The following is a 14,877-nucleotide window of genomic DNA, read 5'->3' on the forward strand; positions in this document are numbered from 1 at the left end:
TGACACAAATGTTATTATGGGGTTTGAATTATGCATGCAAGCTCCCTGTTCTGTCAGCTCCTTTGACATATAGACACACTGGCACATTGAGATTCCATTGCAGTGCAGTACTGTTGGTTGAATCTAATTTTGCTTTGCCAGTCCATTATGGGGCGGTGAGTTGCATTGGGCTTGGCTTCTTGCTTCCTGTTAAGCAATAAAACATCTCTAGCTTGCAGATGATAACCAGTGCAGTTAGCGTGATGTGTTAAATAAATAGCTGCAGGTTGCTCATGACAAACAATGCAAATTTCGTTGGGAGTATTGCGCAGAGAGGCTAAGTAGTAGAGTAGATTAGCGCTATAATCGTGTTTAAACAGTAAGAAAGGTCCTCAAAGGGCCAAAGTGTTGCCTAAAGTAACGTGTTTTTGTTGTACAGACGGGACCTGTCACCTTGTTATGATGTCATAGCTCTGTGCCCAAGGGAATTGAATGGTGAATTTGTAAAAAATGTAAAAGTGATTCACCAGATTATGAGGATTTTAACAGGTTTGAACCAGGACTAAACCAGGTCTAAACTAGGACTAAATAAGAACTAGAACTAAGAATGAGCCAAGGCTAAACCACAAACCACGCTAATTTGGGACTAAACCAGGATCGGACCACAATCGGTGAGAGAGAATGCATCTATCTGCGAGATCTGACTGGTCTTTTTTGCTTGAATCTACGCTTTATCTTCACGTGTAGTAGTGTCATCAGAAGTGTCGAAACCAGATACTCATTTGAGCAGGTATCGATACTAAAAAAGTCATATTCACGGGACTTGTATAACTTCAGAATGAACTTGAGCTGCATCAGATCAAGTAGACGACATAAACTGAGAATGAGTCAAGGCTAAACGACTTCAACCCAGGACTAAACCACAAACCACGCTAATTTGCGACTAAGCCAGGATTGGACCAGGAATAAACAAGGGTAAATAGCATGTAATCCAGGACTAAACCAGATATAAAAAATACAAAATCATATCTAATGCAACCAAACCAGGACTATACGAGGTCTAAACTAGTAGACCCTGCTTTATTTCCTCAGGCTCAAACCTATGACATCACCCACAGATTAGGTTAATGTTTAATAGCCCTAGCGCATTATTTCTATTCTACCCGGGACCACTTCATAACATCGCTGCCCTCCCACGAGAGCAGACAACTGATTGGCTAAACGTAATGCTTTTTGTACTTGTGCATGTTGACACGTGCCCATCTCTCCGCTGTAGAGTGACTCCAGGCTATGGGAACTCAAAATACCACTGGTCCTTCTTGACGTTGACCCAAATTGCATTAGAACCGGTCAAGGCCCCCCCTCGCAAACCCCCCTCCCATCCCACCGGCTACATTTCCATTTGTGAAATTTGACTTTTTTTCCATAGCAATTGCGAAAATGGTCCGTTTGATAATCCACGCTTTGGAAATCACCTCCACTGTGACCCGGTTTATGGCCCGCTGCTTGTGCGGATACGACTTTTATGAGTTTTATTGGGATTGGAGAGCGGAGAGAGGGGGAATTTTACAACACGATTTTACCTATGAAATATTGTAGAAAGAGAAACCACACAGTTTATCTATAGATATTAGGTCTGAAGTAGAACAATTTAAAACGAGGCTAGGAACTTGTTGCCTTTGCGAGAGAGTGTCACTGCCTTGGTGGATGCACATTTACCGTATTTTCTGGACTATAAGTCGCACTTTTTTTCATAGTTTGGCTGGGGGTGCGACTTATACTCAGATGTGATTTATATGTGAAATATATGTTTTTTTCTTCGTTATTATGCATTTTTTGGCTGGTGCGACTTATACTCCAGACAATAGTTAATGGAGTTGGAGTCTTAATTGTTAATTAATTGTTGCTTTCAGATGACACCACAACATTCTATAGGGCAGTAATATTTAATACACAGGTTGTTTTTTATGTAGCAGGTTTGAGGTTGGATTTGGATATTTCATTTCAAAACACAATGAAATCAACAGGAAAAACAGATTTTTGCCCCCAACTGGGAGTAGACGTTCAGGGGAGTCGACAGGAGGGACAAAGAGGTCTATTGTCCCGGTCCCCAGGGTCTTAGGTGTCCAGAATTGTAACCTGTGCCTATTCATTTACCTTAGAGGGGGGCCCCATATAAGCTTTCGTACCCAAGGCCCCCAAATTTCTGCGGACGGGCCTGATGACATTCATATTCATACTCTCAAATCTGAAACCCAACAATAACAAGCACATCAAAATGCTACCAGTTCTTTCGCCAAGGGGTATAAATCCTAACTCAGCCAATAAAGACTTAAGCAGACACAGACAAACGAGTGGGGTCTGATTAATAATTTATTTCGGAGATAAACTTTGCCACTTAGATCCCAGCGCACGGGAGACACCAGTTTTGTAATAAAGGCAGAGGCTTTGATGGATTTGTAAGAGGAAAATATCTACCCCAGGGGTCTAGAAACAGGTGGAGGGTGAAGAGGAGGAGGAGTAGGCGGAGAGGGTGAAAAGACTGGTGGTTCTGCTGCTGCGGAGAGGAGAGACATATCTGAAAGTAAATTATGGGGTAGGGGAAAGATCCAGTTGGTGTTTTTTGGTTGAATTTACACTTTAACTTAACGTGTAGTAGTGCTGTCAAAAGTATCGAAAATCAGATACTGAAACTAGTATCGAAACCAGATACTTGTTTGAGCAAGTATCGATACTAATAAGTCATATCTACAGGACTTTTATAGCTTTAAAATGATCTTGAGGTGTATTAGAACAAGTATAAGACCACATACGTCCAAGTTTGACATTTTAGTATTGCGACGACACTTCGTAGTGAGTTGGAAATGATTTGGTGTGCATTGGATTATGGGAATTGATGGGGTTTTTTTTAGAACTGTCCTGAGTTGTTAAGTCACATTACAGTAAGGAGCCAGGTGGGAGTTCGTGTGTGTGTTTGTGTGCGCGAGTATGTGGGTACTGGATCGATAGTAATGACTTCATGATTAGTTCTCAAGGTAACTCCGGCTGTGAAAAACTGACTTTGTGTCTTTGAGCTCTGAGCCGAGGCAAAATAAACAATCTCGTACAAGACAAGAATGTAAAATTATCGTTCAAAGTCCATGTTCATGTTTGCCTTGCATGTAAATGAGACACATTAGAGACTGTATTCCCTCATTGCTGGTCTACTTTTGGTCCACGCTAAGGAAGATATATTGTAATGATGCAAAGCTGCAAATGGAGATGGAGATAAATTGGCTTTTTATTTATATGGTACACTTTATTGCCTCCGTAGGGAAATCTGTCCTCTGCATTTGACCCATTATTCATACCTCTGGTGTAACCTGTCAGGAGCATTGGGCGCATCTCTCTAGATTTGAGCTAGGTTTGGTTAGAACTACCTTAGCTGGATGATTTTTGTTAGTGTGTATTAGCATTTTTAAAGTTTATTGTTCTCTGCATTTGACCCGTCCTTCAACCGCTTGACAGGTGCAGCGCCTGAGGATCCATGTCCAGATGTTGAGCCAGGATTTTGGGTTCAAGTGCTTCGGGATTAGCTAACAGTGCATGGCGATGAAAGTATCGACAGGTTTATCTATATATTATGAATGCACACAAATACTGTACTAGAATAGGCTTTGGCCCTATCCTGCAATGCTTTTATACATTTTCTTAAGCCAGCTCTACGTGTTTGGTTAACGCTCTGAAAACTTTTATCAATGTGGCGAGGTAGGCATTTTAATAGCACATTAAAAGCTGCGCTGTGTAACTTTTCTGGTGTAAGGTTCGCTAACTGCTTGTTTTCTTGGCGATGTCTTTGCTTTGCCTGAAATTTTCTACAGCACGCCATTAAACGTATCCAGTTCCAAAGAAGTAAGTGACATTACAAGGTCAAGTTACAGGTCAAGTCTGCGGAGAGGCGACTACACTGATAATGAGAATGCATGTTTTTCAGGTACGTGTAATTTACTTAAGTGATAGATACGTTATATGACATACTGTGGAACATTCCAGGCAAAGCAGTGACATCTCCATGGAGACAATTAAGTGGTGGACCCTCTACATGAAAAGTCGCACAGGGAACCTTTACGCCAACACGCTTTGAACATGCAGTAGGGGTTGATACAGAGATTTTCAAATGAGGCTAACCTACAATGCCAGCGCAAAAGTCACCCTTTTGAAATGACGGTCTGTAATTGGAACATAAAGCCCACCACAGTAGAAGCACTTAGTTAATTGCTCACTATGGCAACCAGTCTTGGTTCCGGTCTTGGCTGGCTTTCTTCTGCAGGAACAAAACAACCCAGTAAGCTCAAAAGCAACACAAGTCCATATCGGTGGGTTTCAAGAGCGATAAGGCTAAAAATATTCCTGTATCTCTGTCACAAATTTTATATTCCAGATATTTAAAATAAAACATTTTATAAGAGAAAACAGTGAATTTGTGAACTTTACAATAACTTGACATGGGCTTTAGACTATATATAGACCAAATATAGTTCATCGACCACTGCAACAAGACTGATATCAACATCTTGGACCATCCCATAGTTTGATCCTACTTTGGTGCTGCTTTGAAACTGCTTTGGTCTGAGTTAGTCCAGTTCTGGGTCAGTACTGGTTTAGTTATCAGCTGTGTCGTAGTTTAGACTTGGATTTTGACCTGGTTTAGTCCTGCTCTAGTCCTGCTTTAGACCTGGTTTAGTTCTGATTCAGCCCTGGTCTTGAATTGGAACTTGGCGTTGATACAAAAACTACGAAAACTCCAATTCCCTGTTTATTCTCCGAACCTATTTTCAATTCTGATTAAAATTAATAGCCATTGCCACTGCAGCTGCATCTGTACAGAATCTAATTGGGTCCGGGTTTGCTAACGCTAACTAGCACGCCAAAAACGGGCTCACTTTCCCCAGAGCTGGAGAAGGCAGCAGATGATCAACCAAGGGACAAGACAACTGGGATCTCACTTTTTGAATTAATTTGCACTATATCTCTCGCTGTACCCGCTAAGGAGCTGCTCTACGCACCAGCAACTAGCAAAAAACGGCCATTTTTTATTTTTTTTTTTGCAACCCGTTGAGCAAAGACATGACTGGTCAAGCTGCTTGTTATTTTTACACTGCATTTTGACATTTTGCTGGCAGATTGGTAGTCCAATACGTCCCAGAATGCTTTGCGGTTTGAGCATAGGGGGCTTGCCTCCACAGGGAAATGGATAATGAGCACTTTTGGTTGGGATAGTGACAGCGCGGTGCCATATTGAATGTACAAGCTCCCAAAACAGTAACTATCTCCTCCTACACCCGCGGGACCACAGGGACACACAGGGGAGCTATGGGAGACTAGTTTAAGGGTAAATGCTCGATCCATTATATCAATAGGTTCATGTGACAGCTGATAAAACAGGATTCTTCAACTGCGATAGTTTAAAACAGCCGGAGACAGGTCAGATTTCTGTGGTGGAATTTGCTGTGTAACTGTCAGATTGCAAATGTGTTGACTACAAACAATAATATCAGCATTATATCACTAGAATTCGGAGAAAAAAACAACAATTTATCCAGAGGGGAGTCGACAGAGAGGTGTGTTGTTCCGGGCCCCAGGGTATTAGGAGTTCAGAATTGGGCCCTTTCTCTGTTAATTTGTATTATAGGGGGGCCCATGTGAGGTGTATTGTCCCCGGCCCTGCTTATCCATAATATTCTCTGTTAAATTGTAGTTGTTTTCACTGATAACAAAGTACAAGACTGTAATATCATTCATATCCATTACATTTTTGAACTGTCTTAACTTTAAGAATTATCGTGATATAATCGTTAATCGCAATTATTTTGGCTGTGATAACCATGACATTAAATTTCAATATCGTCCCATGCCTAGTGTTGACCTGGTTTATGTTAATATCTCTATAATTACTGGGCCTATCCACATGAAACAAAAACTGGCACAAAGTTCAACATCTTCTCTCACTGTAAATAAACAAAAGTAAAGTTATTTTATAGCCATACATTCAGAAAATAGTGTTGTTTTTCGACTCTAAAGAGGTGATTGTTGTCAATTGGAAGGACTTTAACACATAGGATTAAGAGAATATGAGAATTTTGTTGAGCCAGTCCCTATAGCAAAGTGCCCGTAAACCAAAATACACACTTCTTACTTTACGACGATGTGAGTCTGAATCTCCCAAATGGGCGTGATTGACAGGTGGATTAGCCAATCAGGGACACACGCATCTGTATTGGAAAGAATAAAGGGGAAAAAAATATCACAGGGGGTGGAAAAACATCACAGATTTCTGCAGAATCAATGGGCTGTTAATCAGAGGTGAGAAAAATGTGATTTTCTCAGTAAATCATAGGTGACCAGTGAGCTCCTTTGTTTCACGTGTCACTGAAATAAATGGATCTGATTGGACGATCACATTTGACCGGGTTTGAGACCAGACTGATATCAATCTCTATAAAGAATACAGAGATCTGAGAGAGAGTCTGGATTTGCTTCACACTATTTGGATTTTTTTTTTTTATGTATTAGGATTAGGTTTGAGTTGAAGTTGGCCCGACAGTGAACTTGCACGATGTAATGTACTATTTTGGTGCTTCATTGTACTATTTATATATCGTCTGCCACATTATGTTTAAAATGAGTCAGGGTTTATTGTGATGATTCTGCTTTCAAAATCAAGATATCCTACTTTAAAATGTGTTATTGCGACAGGCCTAAATAATGTTCAATATTTGCTGGATCAAACGTTTGGATGGTTCTTCCAAAAATCACCCATCTGCCATAGAGGTATGTAGGCTGCTGTTCTCCATTTGAAATTTGTTGGTTTGATTGTTGTAATGATTTAAAATAATTACAGTTCCGCCATGTTTCTTGATGGCTTTTGGCCCTATCTTGCAATGTTCCAATGGTTTAGCCTTGTTCAAAGACCCTTTATACTTTCTTACAACGATGTCCCAACGTCAAATTTGAATGTTTCTTGTGAGGGGGAAACGATGCAGCCTTACCAGTTTTGCAGGCCGAATTACTGGTCAGCTCTATGGAGAGGCGACCCCACTCAGATCTAAATATACTTGGAAATACATGGAATTTTACTAACAAACCACCCACAATGAAATACGTGCAAGATAGATGAGATTAATGCCATACTGCAGAACATTCCAGGTGAGGCATTAACATCTCCATGGAGACAAACAGGTAGCGGACCGTCCACCTGAAAAGTTACATACTGTGGTACAAGTACTACTGTTGAAGTAGTAGCAGTTATATACATTTTTCTTCCCCCTAAAAATCTGTTTGTGATAAAAACGTGTTAATCTCCTCGCAGCATAATTTTCAGCTCAACAAACCTCGCTAGCCCAACGGAGCAAACCTGGGGCATCATTTGGGGGAAGCTAGTGTTAGGAATTTAGCTTATTGAAACAAGAAATGCTAATTACGCTAAAACAAGGCTGGTTCTTCGTCAGCATGTTCTAAAAAGAGGAACAGGAAGAGACTAAAGCAGCATATTTTAAAGATGAGGTATTTTACTTCTATGCGGTTTTATTTGCTAACACATGGAATACTTAGATCGCTATGCTACCTTTTATTGTTTTGAAAATGCTGTATTCGCCGAAAACAATGTGTGAACTTGTTAAATAAGTTTGGTTTTAGTTTTTGACGCCCTGAGCTCTCCATGCTTAGTCACTCCCCCTTCAGAGTGCCATCACAACACAATCGGCGTGCATCCCGCTAATGAAACTACTGCACACTGCATCAGGTTTGTGACGTTGTAGTGTATTGGTTTGTATCATGCTTATATCATACTACAAAATTTGTTATCGTGACAGGTCTAGGCTCGTGGGCTGAGCGTAGGACAGAATCTTACAGCTTAACGTCAGGAGAGTTCTAATAGTGCCTGGGAGAGATCGCTAGATTACTCAAACATGCATGGGTGATGTATAAAACCATTTCTGGTCTGGCATGTTTTTGATGAGAGAACAATGTTATAACCATAGTCTATTCTGCTAGCTACCAAATAGGAAGTGATCATGGGCGTGCTTCCAACTCCATTGACTCTGGCTCCAATTCACTTTGCATAAGAAAATTGTCGCCCTTCTCTCTGTAACTGCTGCTGTCAGACTCATCATTTTGGTCTTAATATGTTCGTATTAACCCACTCTACATGATCCTGGTGTTTTTATTTCACTATTGTGTCTGTAAACTAAGACATGAACATTAATAAGTGACAAATCAGCTGCCTTCTTTCCCAGAGGTCGTTAGCATTAGCAACAGGTTTGATTGACAGCGTCACTAAGCGGCCACCAAACCAGTACTAAGGCAGGAAGGGGCGTTACCTTCAATAGCCTCACTCTGGATTAGCTCTTTGGTTGCTATGATACTCGCTGTCGGAATTCCTAATATGGAACTCCGCCCCAAATTCGCCTCTATAACTACTAGCCTCCATAAGCTTCATTTTGCATAATACCCCCCTCTTTACCGATCTTTCTGGTTTAGTGTTGCATGCTCAAAGGCTAGTCCTCCTATACCATAAAGACCTACCTTTTCTGAATTGACCTGAGGTTATTTTTCACCATTGTGTGAAACAGACAAAGAGCACTGTCGAAAGGTCACCTATAGGAGATGGGTAGAGGGTGAAAGGGCATTGCAGATCAACAATAAGACTGATAAAGTAAAGAGGAGTAAAGGATACATCAAACACGGGGGAGGGTCAGGCCTTTTGTCCATTGTAAAGCTCTTCAATAGTCTGCATTATGATGGACTACTACACTATTTGCATTGTTTGTGCTATCTGCAATCAATATTACCATCCATTTTGGACGTTTTTGGTTGTTGTTTTTAAGATATTGATTTCAAATGATTAATGTGGTAATGCAACTTCACTGAATGTGATCCAAGCAGCAGAACTATATAAATAAATAAATAAAAATATACAGAAACAAGTATATAAGAGGTTGATACCTGGCGTAAGGAGCTAATTTTTCTTTTACTTTAAGGCACCATTAGTAATTTTCATGTATTTATACCAGGACATCAGCTCATTTCTATACCGTTTTTGATTTGCATTATATTGACAAGACAATGGCTGTGTAAATATTAATCGTTCTTGCTTTATTTGCATATACAAAAATAAGTAATAAGAAGTACTTAAGCTGCTGTAAAAGTCCTCTGTTTCTGTACTTGTTCATTTAGATCCCCTTTAGCATCCGTCGTGTATTGCGTGACCATTTTAAATTTCAATAGTTACACGTATGCTTCTGATTATGAATTATATATTTCATTATTTATACCTGTACAGATAGCCCTTCCATAGATCTGACCTGTAACTTGGCTGTGTGGCATCAGCTGTTGGGTGCTGCAACTCTCCATGGAAATACGTGTAATACCATACTTCAGAATTGTCTAGGAAAAGGTATAACATCTCCATGGAGACAACCAGGTGGCACTATATTATACGAAAAGTTGCATAGTGAACCTTTACTTTTTGAACTGCAACTATTCCAGTCCTTGTGCCCATATGTTCTCATCAAATACTTATATATATAGGTCAGAGTTTGGGAATTTGTTTATTTGTTGCCTATATTAGCCAATAGCGTCTAATATTTTGGCTCTCTAACAAGGCAGAAGAGATGCTATTTTTAAGACGGCAAAAAGCCAGGGAAGATATGATAACTTTTCAGAGAAGCATTTCATAGCGTCAAAGCGAGACAGCAACGCGATCAAAGACGTGCCAAAACTGGGTGAGGCGGCTGAGGGAGAGGGGGGGAAAGGCGGGGGTTGGCTTTTTGGGAATGTGGGGGGCTTCGCGGGACCACACCTGGCAGGGGCAGCTTGACAGGGCGAGTTTCGGTGCCCGGGCAGATGCTAGGTAGCACGCAAGAAAGGTGCGCTAATCACCTCTGAGGGTTGTTTTTCCGACGCGGAGCGAGATCAGAGCCGGGCTAAATAGATTCTGTTGGTGCCAGAACTATGCGTACTTCAAAACCAGATACAGAGGCAGAGATAGAGGGCTGCTTTCATTAGGAACTTCAACGGGCTCCATGGCAGCGCTGTCAAAATCCACGGAGGAGGTAAAAAGTGATGTCAGCTAGGAGGATTTGTGAGAGGAGCTGGGAAAGATATTTTAAAACATATTTTGGGCAGATAGAGTTATACTTTTGGTTATGGTTTAAGTTTAAAGTGCAATATTAAAACAGCAGTAGCTAACGTTGTCTGCGCATTAAAAAGTTTGCGTAAGAGGTGGTAGTTCCAGTTGGATGGACCAGAGGCACAGATTGGCAGCCATGCATCAGTCAGAATGCCCTAGAGCAGCTTCGACTACAAACATTGATCGGAGAAACTAATATCCAAATCGCTCCGTGTCTTTTAGTATTGCTTTATTGAGCGCGAAGGGCTTGAATAATGCAAGCGCAAAAAAACAAAAACAACCATGCACCTTGTGATGTCATCAGGTGGTGGTGGCGTTCCAGGAAGTCCATCCGTGTGTTTTCCAAGTTCATTCCCATTTACCAAATTTTCAGGGGTCAAATTAAAATGCATCGCTAGCAGTGCCGCAGTTTTACAACAAAAATCATGTTATGGTAACAACTATGGTCATTCAAAAATTACTTGTTTTACATTTTATATTCAGTATTTTAAGTAATGATGCACTAAACCAGCCTTTTCAGTTCCAGCACCAAAATGTTAGCTTATATGTACAAACTCACAGGAAAGATGTAACTGTAAGATAAATATCACTATGTTTTAATCTTGTTAATTAACCGTTTCTGGATGTATTACTTATTCAAGTTACAAATATTGCATATGGATTTGCATAGACATGAAAAAAATGGCTGTTTAACTGTGTGTCTCCTGATAAACTGACAATTTACTTTGTCGTGGGCCACATAAAATGACGTGGCGGGCCTCATATGGCCCACAGGCCTTGAGTTTGACACATGTGCTTTAAACCCTCTGAACACATTCTGGCCAGTCAATCCATCAATTTTGTTCAGAATATCAACCAACGTGATCCTTGATCCGATATCCGAGCCGATCTCTGATACCCACAATGGTGCGACTCTACTATAAGCTTCAAAGTTGAAACGCCACGGTTGAGTTGAGTTTTTGTATTGCCATTGCAACCACCTTCATAATGACACTGTTTGACTTCGAGCCATTACCGTCCCCCCGTCAAAGTCATCACAACCGCGACCAAATTAGACCTGCCGTGACTGAAAAGGTAGGACAAAATGACCAGACCGCGCCATGGATTAAATGCATGAAACTGCAGCCAGCCATCCATTCATACACCCGACTGTGTGTGCAGGTGAAAACGAGGGAGAGATTAGCTAAAAAGCAGGCTAAGATGTCAAAACATACTCACCAAATGTACTTTTTTAGTCCATACTAGACCTGTCACGATAACAAATTTTGAAGCACGAAATATCACTACAGAGTTGTGGCACGATAAACGATAATATTGAAACTACTTTTGCCACTGATGCAATAAAAAGAATGCAAGATAATCCCAGTGAGCCATAGAAGTGACATATTCAACTATCTACAGCTCAACTCGTATCGTATTACCACAAAAATACCCCAAATCTCCCCAATTTTACAAAGAAACTGTACACACGATAAACATTTACCTCCCAAAAGCTATTGTTCCAGCTATAGTGATTCTCGTGACAGGCCTAGTCTATACTCCCAAAAGATAAGACAGGCTAATAAACTCCCTGTCTGGTCCTTATTGTTGGCAGGTGGCCCAGTAAACCACTAAGGAGCAAGTTGGCCTCATTTTCAAACTGTTTTGGGCGTTTTTCGAAAATGGCGAATTGTTAAATTGTGGTGCCAGTGTTTTGCAAAGCTGAAAGACAGAAATATCAAAGTTAACCCAGATCCGAACAACCGCTTTATACCCCAAAATTTAAACTTATGTAATGAGTGAAAGTTTTGCTCGAGTTTAATTATGCAACCTTTTTGCTAAGGAGTGCGGGCCAAGTTGTTTTGGCGTTAAAATGCAAAATAGATGGAATCACAGTAGGGTTTCAGAACATGGGTTAGGTCCATCATTATCTTGAATAAGAGGTTGCAAAAATAACCAAATAACAGAAGTAGGCCTGTCCACATGTCTGTTACAAGAATGTGTTGGTCAACGTACCACTCATGTCGTCTTTGAATTTAACTGAACTTGGAATTTGGCCAAAAGAACCCATAAAGGTGCTCTAACTTGTATCTTATCTGGTTGGGGGTCCCCAACCTGCTAGACAAGCAATTAACGCCATCAGGCCAAGTTACAGGTCAGATCTGTGGAAAGGCAACCCAGCTCAAAGTAAGAATACATGTTTTTCAGGGCATTTTAAGCCATAAAAACACTTGAAGAAATGCAAGATATAGTTGCCATACTGCTACATACATATTACTACATACTAATGTGTACTGAGGAATGTACTGAATAAAGCAGGTGGCAGACCCTCTACGTTAGAAGTTACACAGTGCACCTTCAACAAATGGAATTAATGCTACCAAAATGATCATTTGTGACAGGAAATGGTCATAAATGGTGTATATAGCACCTTACACCTTCAAGGCACGCGCTTTCACACTCACATTCATACACCGGTGTATGCAGTAGGTTAAGTGTCTTGCCCAAGGACACAACAACAGCATTCATCTGTGGGAGCTGGAACTGCACTGCCAACCTGTGGGTCAGTGGATCTGCCCGCTCAACCAATGATATTTATGTCGAGAGCAGGATTTGAACAACCAATCTTCGGATCAGTGGACAAACACTCCAACTGAGCCACTGTCGCCCAAAATCAATTGTATTAGCTGGAGTAGAATGATGAAATTTCCAAGTTAATAGTAAAAAGATCTGTTGTGAACCAGTAGTTGCTGATAGTGACGGTAGTAATGGCAACGAGGCTATCCTAGTTAACTGGAACTTTTACTTGTGCACAAATCTGAGTACTTAACCCAACCTTTGCAGATACTTCCAATATCCATCACTTTTACTCAACTACTAACTCACTACTATACCTGCATTTGTAATCCTACATTGCCCATCTAGGACTCATCACTACCCCCAGCCCCATCATTACAAATACATACAAGTACATTACAAATTTATACAATGTTTATACCTCAAGTTTTTACAAGGTTAATTAGGTGTCAAAAGTCATTCCTGATGCATAATTGATAATCCGCTGTAACTTCTCCCATCACGAAGGTAAACTCATTTATCATGTATGCTCCGTGTCGGGATCCCAAGCAGCAAAAGCACCCACTGTGTCACCCTCATTATCTTCTATGGGTCTGGCGGCTCCGTGAAAAGAGCCTATCGTTTGTACGGGCTTCTTAATATACCCCCATGTCTTTAATGCAGTATCCGGCTTCCTGCCTGATGGAATGTAATTGGCCTCGGGAGAGGGAGGGAGAGATGTAGGATGAAGGGATGATCACTGAGATTTAGAAAGAGGAGCTCGAGTGGGCGAGGACTTCCTGGTTTGCTGAAGCAGTAGTGAACCAATACGATGTTTTGGTTGTAGGGTTGAACCTGATTTTTAAAAATGGTTTGCAGCGGTTGGGCCTGTTGCAGTAATTTTTGGGGGTCAATATTTATCGTGCGGACTTTTTTGTAGTAGTATTGAATTTTTGGTTGATTTTAGTTCATAATTCAAACTTCTACAGCTCAAATCTTACCATAATGTGGAAAAAATAACCAAACTAATGACGTAAGTGTTGCTCTGTGCAACTCAACGATATTTAATAATTTACGATACTTTTTTTTTTGTGAATACTTCTGCTTCATGGTTTGGTTTCACTATAATCGTTTATCGTCTATATTTACTACTATTTACTAGCAATATATCGAACTTCAAAATGTGCGACAAACATATTCCTTACTTTCCAATCCCAATCAGAATCCTAATTATTCACCATGATGAGTTTATAAGCATATTTCACAACTTTCATGGAGATGTTATTGCTTTTTTCTATATGGCTTCAAACTATTCTATCTTGCACTTACTTAATTATGTGTAAAATACAAGTTAAGCTGCCCAAAATGCCTCACATAAAGTCAATAAGAACAAATATATACATAAAATACGACACATAGGCAAAGAACAATAAAACAATAAAACACCACTGCTCAAGAACAGGAGGAAGTGTCTGGGGCGAGGGAAGTCTGGGAGTCCTTGATTAGACTGCTGCCCCCGCGACTCGGCCTGGGATAAACAGAAGAAAATGGATGGATGCTCAAGAAAACTTTGAAAAACTTGCTTTCTTACTTTGAGCAAGGTCCCCTCTCCACAGATCTGACCTGTAATTTGATAATTTGGTCACCTGCTGATTCATGAAGATATAGAGATCGACTGATAGGGTTTTTTAGATGATTGTTTAGAATCCAGAAAACCCAAAGGCTCATAAACTCTACCGATATTTTTTGCCCGATAATGAAGGCAAATTGATTCTTTTTTCACAAACGATTTTTGAAATTTGAATTTACTGCAAACCATTCCTCAGCCGTGTACAGTGTCCTCTTCATCGTACAACATTCAAATAAAACTTTATGTGTGTCTTTAAGCAGCTGGTTGACCCAAACAAAATATCAGCCTTTCCTTTAAGAGATTTAAGTCTGAAAGCTGATCCGCAAAAAAGCGCCATATTACTGAAGACAAAGCAACAATATCTCCATGGAGACAAGAACATAGCCTTTACTAGAAAAGTTCAACAGTGCACCTTGAACAAAATGGTCGACATACTCCGCTTGAACAGAGACACGACTCGTAGCAGTAGTAATTTGTAAGGAAAAACCCGGTCTACTTTGTCAACCTCACGTTAATGAACTGGTTGCTGCCTATACCTTTAAGAGCGCGTCTATCGGCCTGGGGA

General features: G+C 40.5%; 1 protein-coding gene across 2 annotated transcripts in view; it reads left to right on the plus strand.

The window, feature by feature from the left end:
- LOC117381626 (gamma-aminobutyric acid receptor subunit beta-3-like) overlaps nt 1-14,877 on the plus strand; it is a 143,588-nt gene that overhangs the window by 47,855 nt on the left and 80,856 nt on the right. The window lies entirely within an intron of this gene.

This window comes from Periophthalmus magnuspinnatus, chromosome 2 (assembly GCF_009829125.3).
Source record: "Periophthalmus magnuspinnatus isolate fPerMag1 chromosome 2, fPerMag1.2.pri, whole genome shotgun sequence".
NCBI lineage: Eukaryota > Metazoa > Chordata > Actinopteri > Gobiiformes > Gobiidae > Periophthalmus > Periophthalmus magnuspinnatus.